This window comes from Ambystoma mexicanum, chromosome 1p (assembly GCF_040938575.1).
Source record: "Ambystoma mexicanum isolate Mex_15411 chromosome 1p, UKY_AmexF1_1, whole genome shotgun sequence".
In the NCBI taxonomy this organism is placed as follows: domain Eukaryota; kingdom Metazoa; phylum Chordata; class Amphibia; order Caudata; family Ambystomatidae; genus Ambystoma; species Ambystoma mexicanum.
The window spans coordinates 772327289-772343083 of record NC_090921.1 but is presented as its reverse complement, the minus strand read 5'-3'; positions in this window follow the sequence as shown (position 1 = coordinate 772343083).

The following is a 15795-nucleotide window of genomic DNA, read 5'->3' as shown; positions in this document are numbered from 1 at the left end:
CATATCCGTGAAGCAATAATATTTTCATTGTTTCTCGTTTTTGTTAGGCACTTTTTCCCTTTTTAGGGAGTAAAAATGCATGGTGCATATGTCTCTTAGTTCTAAGGCTGGTGTTACTACTACCCACAGGAGAACGTAATGTGGATAGTAAGCAGAGGCAGAGGAATTTTAGATCATTATATTCTAAGGTGCAGTTATTCTGATGCAATTATCATCCTTACACAAATTACTTCATTAAAGTGCCACTTGAACTCCTTTCAGCATGTTTTTGACACACTGCTTTTAAATGCAATTAATCCATCAGCAAATGTATTCTGTCTGAGTTTCTTGACAGCCACATCAGTTATGACAAGAGATATTTGAGGGCCACAAATGCCAGGGACGCCGTTCACAGCATTAACAGACTGACAATCCTGCCTAGCGAATGGGTGGGACCCACCTACCCGATCCCACCCCCAAGAGCCAACCTACTTAACAGTCAATGAACAATAACACACCAGCTTTGATAAAGACTCCTTGGGTCGAAACACGTGTCGGCTGACCATGAGATTATCGCATTAAGAATAAAATTCCCTTTTTTGAAAAATCAGAATACAAAGAAACATTTCTTTCAGAATAAATATTGTTTGCGCAAGATATCTGGCAACACAACTAAGAGATTTTTCTGTTTTGTAATACAAATTAGTGATTTTCCAGTGGAATAAAACATACAGGGCCGTATTAAGACTTGGGGCCGTATCCTTGCGTAAATCCACCAGAATACAGCCCAAACGAATTACTGTTACCGTCACTTGGTCCAGAGGAAATTCTGCTGGATTACAACTGGAGGTGACGTTGTAATTCCCCATTTATTTTGAGACTGTATTGAGTCCATTGGATTCAATGTGGCTTTTTTGCGCAATTAACAATTTCGGCATTGAGTTGGAGGATTTACCTCCAGGATTTTCCTGGAGGAAATCTTCCACTCCAGGCCCCAAATTGCAATTTGCGTAGTGGTAAAGTTGGTGGTAATGGAGTTACCACCAACTTTACCACTTACCGCCAAACTCCTAATGAGGCCAAAATTCTTCTCTGCGTAGAAGTACTTTTGCAAGGTACTGTGGCAGATATTGAAGTCTTGGACTGGTTGATGAGTTTTCTATATAATCACATATGACATTTTATTTTAGCCTATGTATTTGGAAAAAGTGTTTTAAGATTTTTAAAGAATTGCAGTGACTGGGAAGAAGAAATTCCTTTCCAAACTCTCTTCTGCGACAGTAGCTCACAAAGCGTCTTACCTCATTAGTCAGTTGCGCACATGGAAAATAATGTGCGCACAACAGCCAACCGGCTCCCCACATGGTAAAAAGTTATTAGAGGGAACATTGCTCTGGATACATGTTTCTTCCAGCCGCTATATTAGCGTAGGAATAAGGCGAACCCTCTCTCTTCTCGGGTGCCCTCCCCGGTAACCTCTCTCGGTCGCGCTATTACTGCCGGATTTAAGGGTCCGCCAAATCAGGACTTTGGCGGATTTCGCCCTAGCTCTGAGCTGAGGGGAAATCCGCCGAAAATGTGTGCTATTACCGCCGGCGGGAAATCCACCGGCGGTAAGAGCGTGAATTTTCCCCATTGAGCCCAATGGGGAATGGGGCATTCCCGAATGGGCTCAATGGGGAATGGGGAATTACATTACAGCCAAACTCGTGATCCGGTGCTATTAGCGCCGGGGAGTTCGGCAGTAGGGCTAATACCGGCCGCGGTAATGCCGCCGGCGTTACCGCCAAAGTCGTGATCAGGCCCATAGTCTTTTTCACTCACTGTTCTCATGTTTCCTCTCCGGACACTCGGGATCACGGCCTTTATCACCGCCTTCTTCGGCTTTTCTACCGTTCAGCTGCCCGTAGGAATGGGAAGGGGTTACGTGGGGAAGCACAGGTCTCTTCAGACCTTGTTCTGCAGGTTTGTTTTTCTTACACTACCACTGTCCACGGGGAGATTCACGGTCTACTGAGCCAAATGGCAAAGGACTCGTGATATTGCCGAAGACCTAGAGTTACTTTATGTCGACGGTCAGTGGGTGTCTTATTCTAATCAATAACCATCCTCTGCTACCAAGTGTACTCCGAGACCCCCGGCCGGTCCATAGAGCCGAGGTTTGCTCAGAAGTACTTTAAGGCAAGATAGCTGCACCCATGAGATGGATGGGGGTGCATATTTATTGCTCCAACACCAATCAATCAGGACAACGCAATGGTTTGGCAAAGGGGGTTCCGTTTAATGACAAGTACAAAAAACAGGGAGTTATGAATATCAGCAGTGATGCGATTGTCGTTCTCGCTTCAACTCCAACAAACTTCATACAAGTTGTAACATTTATACTCAAAACTCGTCATCATTGACGTGTAACACTCAAAAGTTAACATGCAATTTTATTGGTTAGGAAAAGGTAACGTTACTATAGGTACTATATCTGTATATGATAATGGAGTGAGGGGATTGGGTAAACACTGTAAGGTGGGCATCTAAGCCCTTCCTCTAAAATGACTACTGCAGACGTCACTAAAAGTACTACGTCATATTGGTTCTGCTAACTAAAGGAGATTATTTGGTCCATTGTGATTGGGTTGGCACCAACCCCATGCATACTTTTCCACTTCGCTTCACAGCATGCAGAATGGTCGGCCAGGTGCGGGGTGACCCTTAGTTACCCGGCCTCCCTCCGATTATGGTTACAATCAATCATCACTTTAGTAGCCATGTGTCAATTATTTCAATGTGTTTGGCCCCGAGACTGCATCTTCTGTCCGGAAAAGTTCAGATATCTCTGCCTGGTCAGGTGCCAAGTGTAGGTGTGAACCCTTGCTTGTTCTTGCTCGGCTGGTCACGTGATTCCGACACCGTGAATTTGTCAGGATATTCTGTTCTTAGTTTCAATTAAATGTAGCTACTGTTCACCTCTTCTATTGGTATGACCTTGGCTTTCCTGGTACGAGTTGTCTCTGCTGAGTTTCAGTTCAGCCGCCTCTTCTTGTTTTTGCTAAATATGAAGCTTTCTCGTGTTGCCTTTAGTGACCTGGGTTGATTCTGCTTCTTGTGCAAAGTAGAAATATACTTATAATACTGTGCTTCGTTTGAGGTAGATTATGTATAATGGTGCTTGCCGCACTACTCTTCTACTAAGCATAGCAAGCCGCACTGTTTTCTTAGCTTTCTTGTGGTTCCAAGCATATTTACAGGTGTAAACTCGTTGAATATTTTCATCTTGTTTACTGCTTTAAACTTCTTTGCATTTCAACATCGTCCCTTCACTTTAGGTTCACGACATCCTTATGCATGGCGTTTCGTCTCTTTGCATCATTCTCTGATTGTCATTTCTTCTATCTGCAAGTCAGTCCGGGCCCTCGTGAGGTCACCATTCATTAAGGCCTTTTTGGTTTCTTCAGGGACTGTACTCAGACGATCTTCATTTCGTTTCATTTGTTGGTAAGGTTTTTTCAATGGGTACTGTCCATGGTTTTCTTGGTATTGGTACATCAATAGGTGCTGTTCTTCTAATGTGGAAACAGAGAAATTGATATGAGGCCGGGAAGCCCAAAAGGAAACACACCAACACAGGTTACAAAGGACATACAAAGCGCTTTATTTCAAAGTTACAAAGTTACCAAAGTCAATTGACATACGGATAGCTATTCGGCCCTCTGACTAACACGCGAACCTTCAACGTAAGGTTCGCACTGAAAGTGGGAGAGACTGATCATCGGGATGCTTGGGTTTTTATACGTTTTGTCCTGCATTGGCCAGCCCTCTCGCAAGTTAACCATTCTCGGAAATGTGGCTACGGTTCGTAGCCAGGTCGAACACACAATTTACATAATTTGATCAGTTCCGCTGATACAGTTACATATTTACACACAGGTTAAAGAGAGGACAAGGTCTTAGTTCATGACCCTAACAAGTGGCCTGCGGACATATTGTTTATTCACGTGTGCGGAGGTCACCATGGCCGGAGTCTTACTCAAAATGTCATTCGGCCTCCATTTTGTGATTCAGGGTGATTTACACACTGCAAGAGTACCTAAAATGGCGGCTAGATCAAAGATGGCGGCTTACACAATACATTAAGGTCAAGACCTTGCCGCGGAACCTATGTACATGGTATTCTTTAGACAGCTTGGCGTAGGCCAACCTACATTAAAACAATGCGATTGGGGTCACAATATTATATCGATTTCCACAGACCCTCCTTTTTGGCCTATGCCAAGTGCTAATACATCATTTCCTAATACTTTTGAAAATAACTGAAGGCATTATCATCCATAGGTTCCGCATCATTGTCCGAAATGTCAATAGCCATAAAGTTGTTCATAAGAACTTCTTGCAACATGAACTCTTTAGATGCTGTCTTCGGGTTGTATATCTTATGCCCTATTGCGCTCATTACCTGAGCACAACATCCCCCCATCATTCCACATATACTCGGGAGGCATTGAAAACAACAGCAAAGAACTAACAGAATCCCTAAAATACCTAAAATGACAGAAAGCACCTTCCACCCCCAAGATCGTAAAGAATCCCAAAACCAAGTACTAAGGTTCCAGTCTCCTACAGGGATATGAACTTCAGAACTGAGAGTGTGTAAATTCTGAATTGCTTTAAAAATTGTTGGCGAAGAATCTGGTACGAAGACACAACAAGCGGACCCCACTAATTTACATACTCCACCTCGTTCGGCTAAAATGACATCTAATGCCATTCGATTTTGAAGTGCTACCAATCTTATCGCCTTTTGCTCTAAGGTCATATTGTAAAGTATGTCCGTGGTCCGGTTGATCGTTTTCTCCAACACCCTCGCTAATCCCCTAATGTTCTCTGAATTTGCTATTTGTCCCCAAAAGGGCACTACTGATTTGGCTATATCCCCGAATACTTGTCCAGGGGTGTCTCCATTACTATCCCGTTGCGGGCGAGCCTTAGATACCTCTAAGGTACTGGCTATAAATACACCTGGTAACAATATCCCTAAATAACAAGTCCCCTGCCAATCCTTCGGCAACCAGGGAAAAGCTAAACTACCACAAACAAAATAAACGGGCCCCCCTACATACAAAGGCCTATTTTCCCCAGTCAAGTTTACAGTATTTACACAAGGCTCGAAGTCTCCCATTGGCCTAGTGCCATTTCTTTGTACACAGAAGGGAACTGAATCAGGACTATGATTCACAGAATAAGAAGGAGGCATGGCATCCTTATTGCCTATCGGAGCCATCTTAAAAGAAACTAGATTTTGGAAAGGAAAAGATAGTTTATCAGACGGCCTAATAGAAGCGACGTTAGGTTTACTTCTATTTGCGAAAAGCGAGCATCCCAGGGGAGTCAATTCACGTTTTTCAAATTCATTCAAATTAGTCCCATCGAAGTTCCCTGAGATGCTATCATTCCATCGGCCAAAGAAGAGTGCTCTAAGAGAGGCATAGCAAGAAGTCGTTAGAGGTAAGGGATGTATATACCATCCCAGTCCCTTGTTCCCATGTTGTGGTAAGTGAGTGCAGATCCAACAATTACTCTTATTAAAAATAGCATGCGTAGCATTCATCACTATCATCAAAGTGTTATTATGATATTTCTGTCTATGCCGAGAGTCCCTAGGGGACAGAGTGTGAAGGTGTACAGAGGGAGTCAAAACAGTTGGTACGATTTTGGTCGGTAACAGAGGCTTCAAAGGATAAATTTCTTCAAAATACCAAAGTCCCACGGCAGCAGTTGCAAAAATAACAATAATCAGAACGAGAACACAACAGTACGTTTTCGGGGCCCAGGCACATTGCTCATTGTTCGATTTGGTCACCTCCTTATCTAATAGTTCAATACGGGGAGCAGCGGTGAAGGCGGCAGGCATCATGGTCATCCCGATCGACGGCCCCAATGTTCGTTGCTGGCGGCACTTCGGCCGCGCGATTTCTTAGTCTTTCCCAACCCTAGCCAACAGAACCCTCCTTTTCTTTGTTCGAAAAAAAGAAAGACAACAGTACTTCAATCACTCTTTTCCTTCCAGATGCACGACACTCGTGCGGTAGTTCTATTTCCGTGGTCGAAGGTTGGACCTGATGGTACCCAAGTTTGTTGAATCCAAAAGCAAAGTATCGTCGCTCCCTGAGGGGAGCGTCGTGTCGGTGGCGACGGAAGTCGCAGAGCTCGAAACAAGATTTTCCGGAAGTGACTGATCAAGGGAGTGCGGAGACAAAATGGACGGCTCCCCGAGCTCCTCAGGCTCAGAGAACTTCTCCGACGCACTCACAATGCTGCCTGCTACTCCGAGATCAGAGATTGTAGCACCAGCGAGGGGTTCTGTTTCTTCTGTAGCGTGTGGCGTCGGGTGAGGGATCTTCTTAACGTGTGTTGCATGTATCCAGTTCTTCTTTCCTGCCACCCGCACTGCCGTCCTGGTGACCAATAATACCTGGTAGGGTCCGCGCCAGATCAGCGCAAGACAGGAAGACCTCTCGTAGGCCTTCACCAGGATCCAGCTACCGGGCAGTATATCGTGTCCTGGGCCCGTAAACCGTACAGGTAAGGCAGCATTCACCTGGTGGTAAATGAAATACAGATTTTTAGTCAATTGATTACAGTAATCTATGAGCAATACATTATCCACATCCCTCAGGGCTTTAGGTTTAGGGAGACCCCAGATATTAGCAGGCCTTCCCATTACCACCTCGAACGGAGAGAGCCCAGTTCTAGTCTGGGGTGTGGTGCGCATAGCTAACAACACAAAGGGCCTCATTACGACCCAGGCGGTAAGTTACCGCCTGGGCCGTGACTTTACCACCATGGAGTAAACTACGTTTACGCCATGGTGGTTGGCGGACTTACCGCCCCATTCCGACCTTGGCGGGGCGGTAAGTCCCCAATCCCCATTTACCCTTCCCCATTCCCATTTTTGCCCCATAGGGCATAATGGGAGTGGGGAAGGCGTTAATTACGCCACCGTAAATTACGGTGGCGTAATTAACTCCATGGTCCCTTAGCGCCATGGATTTTAACACCTGCTAAAAGCAGGTGTTAAGTCCGCCATGGCGCTAAGGGACCTCGTACTCAGGCGGTAAGGGTCGGCGCTGTTTACGCCGCCGTAAAACCCTTACCGCCTGAGTCGTAATGAGGCCCAATAGGTAAAGCGTCGGGCCATTTTAGCTTAGTATCGGCACATGTTTTTGCAAGTTTGTTTTTCAGAATACCGTTGTGTCTCTCTACCAACCCCGCACTTTGAGGGTGCCTAGCTGAATGAAAACGTTTCTCAATCCCTAGGGCAACACATATTTGCAACATTACGGCTGCGATGAAATGGGGGCCGTTGTCCGACCAAATTATCCTCGGGAGCCCAAATCGAGGGAAGTACTCTTTCACCAGGATCTTTGCGGTGGTCATGGCGGTAGCATCTTTGACAGGGAAAGCCTCGACCCATTTGCTAAAAGCACAAATGATGACAAGAACATATTTCAAGTTATTACATCGCTCCATTTCAATAAAATCAAGGTGAATGGTTTCAGAGGGGACAGAGGGGGGCCCGAAACTTCCCCTTGGAGTCACTGTCCCTTTACCCACATTGTGCTGCAGGCAAATCATGCAATTCTGAACATGTCTCTTTGCAGTTTCCAAAATTTTATCATTCACCCAAACCTGCTGTAATATCTTCGTAATTTGCTGGGCACACACATGCGTTGGACCGTGTGCCATTGTAACCATTGCTAACACATAAGAATCAGGAAGCAACCATTTCCCGTTGGATGCGTCCACCCAACACCCTTCATCATCCAATTTTCCCATGCCTTCAGCCCACTTCCTAGACTCTTCAACTGAGGCATCAGTCTGCATGTCTCGCACAGACCCAATGCCTTCATCTATTATACAAACATCTCTCACTTCCCTCGAGGTGTACATGTCTGTGCTAAGGTCTGTGGCTGTTTGTCTAGCTATCAAATCTGCAAAAGCATTTCCTCTGCCCACATTGTCTATGACCTTGCGATGTGCTGCACATTTCATGATCGCTAATTGTTCAGGGAGTGAGAGCGCTGAAAGTAGTTGTACTATTAAGGGACCATGCTGAATCTTGGTCCCATGTGAGGTCAGAAACCCTCTTTCCGACCACAGTTTTCCGAAGTTGTGAGCCACCCCAAAGGCGTACTGGCTATCCGTATAAATATTGACTCTATGCCCTTGGGAGAGCTCACAAGCGGATCAACGCTATAATCTCCGCGGCCTGCGCGGAGTTATGCGGAATCCTTTTAGTTTCAACAATCTTGTTCAAAGTAGTAACTGCGTAAGCAGCTGTAGATGTGCCATTCGGAAGTTTGAAGCAGGAGCCATCGCAAAACAGCTCCCCTTCCGCATTCTCCAAAGGAGTATCTGAGAGGTCTATCCTGCCCTTTGTTTCTTGTTCGGTGGCATACAGGCAGTCATGTGATCCTTCATCACCGCAAACAATATTTTGCGGGAGAGGTAAGAGTTTAGCCGGATTGAGAACACAACACCTTTTAATTTGGATATGAGGAGCAAATAGGACTAATTCGTACCTTGTCAACCGGGCAGAGGTAAGGTGTTGCGTTTGAGTTTTATTCAATAGAATATCAACAGAGTGAGGTACCATCAAAATTAAATCGTGGCCTAGGACCATCCCCTCACTCTGTTTTACAGACGCAGCGGCAGCAGCAACAGCGCGCAGACATCGCGGCAAAGCGCATGCAACAGGATCGAGGGCGGAGGAATAATAGCCGCACGGCCTATTCTTCCCTCCATGTTCCTGTGTTAACACAGACAAAGCACATCCATCACATTCATGCACAAACAACACAAAGGCCTTATCGTAATTTGGTGTACCCAGAACCGGTGCTGAACATAGCGCGGTTTTGAGAAGCTCAAATGATCGTTGATGTTCCGATTCCCATGGCAGTGGCAGAGAAATGCCCTTCTTCGTCAAAGCCAACATCGGTTTTACCACTAGGGCAAAATTCGGGATCCACAGTCTACAGTAGGACGCCATCCCTATCAGGGCTCTGACTTCCTTCTGTGTTTTTGGGACAGACATGCCAGAAATGTGTTTTATTCGTTCAGGTGTCAATCTTCTCCCCTCCTTTGACAGGAGGTAGCCTAAATAGGCAACCTCCTGGCAACAATATTGAAATTTTTTAAGTGAAGCTTTGTGACCATTTTCAGCTAAATGAACAAGCAACAATATAGCGCCTTCCTTACAAGCTTTCTCAGAGTCTGCAGCCAAGAGCAAATCGTCTACATATTGAAGCAGCGTGCAAGTAGGTGGCAATTCAAGGGTGTCAAGCTGCTCCTTTAAGGCTCTACTATAGATACTAGGACTTTCAGTATACCCTTGAGGTGCCCTTGTGAAAGTAAACGAGCGTCCCCCCAAGGTGAACGCGAACAAATACCTGCTCTCCTCATGTATCGGAATACTAAAGAAGGCGTTTTTCAAATCTACGACAGTAAAGTGTGTAGCCGTAGCAGGGATCATTGGTAAAATCGTTGTTACATCAGGCACGATTGGAAATTGTGGGGCTACCACCCGGTTAATAGCACGAAGATCTATTATAACCCGGTACGGAATTGCATTGTCGCCTTTCTTATATACTGGCAAGATCGGGCTATTACATAAGCTACCTGTTATCTCTTCGATCACTCCACGATGTACAAAATCGGAGACAATGCATTTCAGAGCACGCTCACCTTCAATTGAAATTTTATATTGCGGAATGCGCGGTAGCTTAACCCCATGTTTCAAGACTATCTTAACAGGCTCGATGTGCAATATCCCGACATCATTGTCGTCTATTGCCCACAAACATTCCGGGACAATGTCAAACTCGGGAGGTAGAGGTCGGGTCAAGTACTGGGAGTTAAAGGGTTGCTGTGGTGAAACTGTTAATCTTATTCCGTCAGGGGAACAATGAATCACTGCATTCAGTTTCTTTAACAAATTCAACCCTAGCAAATTTTCTCCGCAGTTTGAAGTAAGAAGAAAAGGGCACTGGTCTGTGAAAGGACCCAAAGAAACAGATACCGGCGCAGAAACCGGACAAACAGTTGGTATACCAGAGAACCCTATAGAAACGTTTGTTTGCCCTGACAGTGGGATGTTTGGAACCCTAGAATGGTCAATGGAGCGCTTCTGTGCTCCAGTGTCGATCAAGAACTGATGTTTCCTATTCCCCACCAATAATTCAACATAGGGGCCCTTCTGAATAACGGGAATAGGTAAAGGTTCCAAACGCTGCTTCGGGCAATCCTAGTAAGGCAGAACTTCGTCAAAGGGAAGTTCTTCAGAAAGATAGGCAGCAGAAGGGTGATCAAATATATTTCTCGAGTCCATACTCGGAGTCTGATTTTCCCGTGAAAAAGGTTGTTGTGGATCTTGTAGAAGCTGACACCTATCAGGGCCCCCTGCTCCGGGGCGGCCCCTTGGTCGCCTACCCATACCTCCAAATGTGCCTCCTGACCTCTGACGAAGGGCAGGGCACTGTGCTCGCCAGTGACCTTCCTGGCGGCAATAAGCACACTGATTAATATTTATAGAATTTGGAGGAGTATTTCCTCTTGGAATGTACTGACCTCTAGTCTGTGTCGTACCTCCTCTGGGGTTTCTGACAATTTGCTGCAACAATACCTTAGTCTTTAAGTCGCCCCTTCTTTTTTCGATTTTCTCTTTTTCATTATTAACCCGATTCTCATAATACTGAGCCATATGCAAAACCTCTGACTGAGATTTTGCCTGCCAAGCGCTCTCTGAGGACATAATTTGTGACTGGATGTCGGGCAACAATCCATGTACAAATTTGTCCACAAACAACCTCTTCCCCGACTCTGTGCCTAAATCCTGTCCACTGAAGTCAGAGAACACCTGTTCAAATCTATTAAAGAATTCAGTAGTACCTTCAGTTTTCCCTTGGACGCAGGCCATAAGCTTGTCCCAAATAATCCTTTTTTCTGGGATTATAGTTTTTAGTTTAGCAACTATTCTATCGGGTAAGGTAAGTATTACCTGGGGTGGTTTCTCACCAGCTGGTCGTTCCCCATCTATTCTAATCAGATTTACCCATGTATCCCCTAGCCCCGGCACATCATCTACTGTCCATATCTGTTTCCATATATCAACTGGCAAAAGCACTGGAAACAATAAGTCCATGTCACTTAAGGTGAACACAGAAGACTGTAAGACGGATTCTATCTCTTTATAAAACCCTGTCGGGTTTTTCCTAATATCAGGGACTGATTGTCTAATCGTGTTCACTTCCTGTCGAGAGAACGGGACGTGAACAAACTGCGATACGTAATGTGCAGGGATATCCGTCGCGGGAGTACCAGTCGCCGCGTCGGCGGGGATTTCTACTTTTGGGACAAGGGTCGGAGGGACCTCTCTCATAGGCAACTGAGATATAGGGACCTCCGACCGCTTACTGAGCAATAGGGCCAAATCGAGCGCTAAAGCAGCTGTGTCGGGCGAAAAAGCTCTTTTACAAATACCCAATAACTCTATGGGGCAACCAACCTTCTTCCTTATACATTCCTCCTGTAAGTGCTGTACCATCACTTGGATTACCTTTCTTTGCATCTCTACCGTGTATTGACTGTATGTGTCATACACCTCATCTGGCGGTATCGATGAATCCGAGATCCATCGAATCGCGTCTTTGGTACAAATTCGTACTTCCTCAGGTGCTGATCTCCGGCACGAAAGGAACCGTTTCTGTACATATATCCTATCGTCCTCATCATCCTCGTTTTGTAACCTTTCAAAATCCCTCCTAAACTCAAACAACCTATCAACATGTCCACATACTTTCTGCTCTGTATCCCTCGAAAGTGCCAAAGCATTCAGATCTCTCACCCCTTGTGGGAGATCCGAAGTCTGCAATCTACCCCACATTACACCTAAGTGAATCCCCAGTCCTTCAATAAAAACATTTTTCTGGGAAAATCAAGCAATTTAGATAATGTTGAAAATGCTTCAGTTTGATCACCTTTTTCCATGTAATGCTTAGCCCAAGCAAATAGTTCCTGTTTCCTGCCCGCAGGAACAGTACTACGAGTCACAATTGTTGACCCTGCACCGGGATCTGTTTTAACGAACACGGGACTCCCCGGAATCGAAAGTGTAGGTGGACTTAACAAGGGTGCAGGGGAGAGAGGCAGTGTAATAGACAGAGGAGCGACAACCAAAGAACTAGGAGCAGTAGGCTGTGCAGGGGGAGTAGGAATAGCAACGGGAACAATAGCAGGAACGGGCAAGGTGCCCACAACAGGAGCATACGGAGGTGGCGCTGAAGAATCAGGCCTCCGTTCGTTCAATATTTTCTCAATAAACTCCTCGGAAACATGGAAATCTTTAGAGGGGTAAATTTTCTGGACATCGAGCGAGAAAGCTCTATCCATTTTCTGGGCTTCTTCTAATCGTTTTTCCTTGTCATACAACAATGCCTTTTCGGCATTTGTTTTATGACGACGTGCAGGTTTATCCCTACTTTTAAGCTGCTGCAATGCTTCCTTTTTCCAATTTTGTAACACATCAAAGGCTGCTGGCCTAGCCTTTTTCTTAAGCAAGATCGATTCTAAGTATTCAATACGGGGGATCTCAAAACTACCATTGATTGGCCACTGAAATTGGGAGGCATTTCTGGTCTCTCTGTGCCAAATGTCATTAAATACAATACTACCAATGCCATACTTACAGTACATAGTACACGCCGGCGACCCCTCCTGTGGTGCCGGACGGCTAAATTCCAAAGATTGTCGATCGCTGCGGAACAGAGCCCTAAAGCAGCTAGACAATTTCCCAGGCATTTCTCAAAGAATTGGTGTTACCTGGTCCAATAATTGTGTCTGCATATACAATGCGCCAAATTCAAATTGTCAGGGTTAAATTAAGAGCCGGGTCACGACTGCACCTGACCAAACCTAAGGAGGACCGTACGGTTTACAAAGGACTTCAACTAATGAATTTTTACCTGCGTTCGGTGGTTTCGGCAAATCTGCCCGCCTCGGATTTGGACCCTCGTCAAGATGCCGTGTCAGACCGCACGACTATCGCCCAAGGATCGGATCGTGCAGCGCTGCCGAGGTATCGTGTCTCGATCGGTCGGGCCCGCAGAATCACACCGTCCGATCCCGATTCGATAGTCTGCGTCAACCTTCAATGATCCGGCATCAATCTTGAGGGTCCCTATTCGGGTGCCAACTGTGGAAACAGAGAAATTGATATGAGGCCGGGAAGCCCAAAAGGAAACACACCAACACAGGTTACAAAGGACATACAAAGCGCTTTATTTCAAAGTTACAAAGTTACCAAAGTCAATTGACATACGGATAGCTATTCGGCCCTCTGACTAACACGCAAACCTTCAACGTAAGGTTCGCACTGAAAGTGGGAGAGACCGATCATCGGGATGCTTGGGTTTTTATACGTTTTGTCCTGCATTGGCCAGCCCTCTCGCAAGTTAACCATTCTTGGAACTGTGGCTAGGGTTCGTAGCCAGGTCGAACACACAATTTACATAATTTGATCAGTTCCGCTGATACAGTTACATATTTACACACAGGTTAAAGAGAGGACAAGGTCTTAGTTCGTGACCCTAACAAGTGGCCTGCGGACATATTGTTTATTCACGTGTGCAGAGGTCACCATGGCCGGAGTCTTACTCAAAATGTCATTAGGCCTCCATTTTGTGATTCAGGGTGACTTCCACACTGCAAGAGTACCTAAAATGGCGGCTAGATCCAAGATGGCGGCTTACACAATACATTAAGGTCAAGACCTTGCCGCGGAACCTATGTACATGGTATTCTTTAGACAGCTTGGCGTAGGCCAACATACATTAAAACAATGCGATTGGGGTCACAATATTATATCGATTTCCACACTAATAGGTACTGGGCAGAGCCCTACTGCGGCTCTCTGCTGGTTTATTTGCTCATCATATGCCACATATCTTGGTGTGATCGTTCCTGGAACTTCAAAATGGGCAACTGGAGTGCAGGTTTTATTCGGGACCTCCTCTACATGCGATTCAATTGAAGTCAGGTTCTTTTTGGGTTCCTTTGCAGGTTGATCTCAGGATGATTCATTCATCGCCACTACATTAATCAGGGTTGGTGGTGTTTTCAACATTCAAAGTCTGCGGTGTCCATGGGAAACAGACCTATTAAATTCAATGAAGTAGAGTTGAGGGGGTGTTCTGTTAGTCATTTATTAGAGCTAAACAAGAATAAGGATGTCACTCTTTACATCCACAGATAACCCTGGAAGGGCGTTGGAAGAGGTGTTCTTACAGTATACATGTTGAAGTTTCCAATGCAACAACACGTTCTATACATGAGTTTTAGAGGAAAATGCCCCTGAGGAATGTCCAGCTGATTATGGCTGAGGGACAGAAACATGTACATATAGGGCATGGTTGGGAGTGTTGAGAGGAGTTTTAGTACTCATCTACACCCATGCTCCAAGAATCTTTGTTGGATATAATTGATGTTTTGGGCTGATTTGTACACGTGTTCTCTACATAACACTTGTTAATGTGTGCACCAAAGAAGGTGTATTGTGCTGCAAGATCTTATCAAGGGCGATTACGTTCTATTTGTTCAGATAACGTTTTTTATTTTGTAAGAGATGGTCACTGAGAAGGTCCATTATTTCAGCATAGTAACAGAGTATATTGGAACCAGGGCAATATGAGTGACTAGCATTACAACCTTCCTTTTTGATATTGTGCTACTATGTCAGAGTGGAGCACTTAACATTTGAAGTATCCACCCAACCAGTAAACACCTGACCGTCCCCTTAATCAGAACTAATGACCAACTCATTTCCCTTAGGGGACCTGGACACTGGCATACCTAGTACCCTCAATTTACAAACCATTTCCCCTTGCACAACCTAGACAGTCCACAGTACTACACGCGACACCATTAAAACCACATATCTAGCAAGGCGTTGATAAATAAGCATGTAGTGAGGTTTAGGGGTGTGTCCCAGGCTTGCTATGTTAACTGCAAAAACTGAATCAGAGGGGCAGGCAAAGAGTCTGCAGCAGTGTGGAAAGCAAAACAATTAGCTCAAGGAAATGCAAGAGAAAGTACAAGAGCAACTAGAGTGGGGAGAAAGACTGACCAACAAGGCAAAAGAGTAGCGCCGGCGCCGTACACTCAACATACACTGTGGGTGTAGACAAGTTAGGCGTAAGCCTTTCCATGTAGAAAAAGTAGCTTAATGCCTCTGTACAGGGTTTTCTAACAGATACACATCCTCTCATCCTGCAAGACGATGGTAGTGGGAGAGCAAGAATAGATACTGCCTTGGACCCTAATACACAAAGGACTAGTATAATTACATGACACTAGCCAAGAGTCGTCCAACAAAAACCCTGCAGCAGATGCTTTTGATGAAAACAGAAATCAGCACACTCTTAAACGGCAGGCACCAGGGACTACTACAAGTATGAAAGTACCAAGGAATGAGAAGAGCTTGCCATCTAGAACATAGGCGTCATACACAGAGGCGCAAGAGAAGACACAATAGAACACTTATCAGGCACTGCACACCAAAGAGAATTAAAGGGAAGGAACCAGACAGAAGCAAAGGCTCTCAACAGCAAGAACCCAAGGCAGGAAAGCTATAGTAAGCTGTAGCAATCCAGTAGGAAAACGAATGCAAGCTTTTCTAAGTGACTGGAAACAAGGTAAACCCAAACTGGCAATCTGTAGAATGGGATTAAAGCCCAAGTAAACTTGTTTCAAAGGGCTGGAGGCAAGGTATTC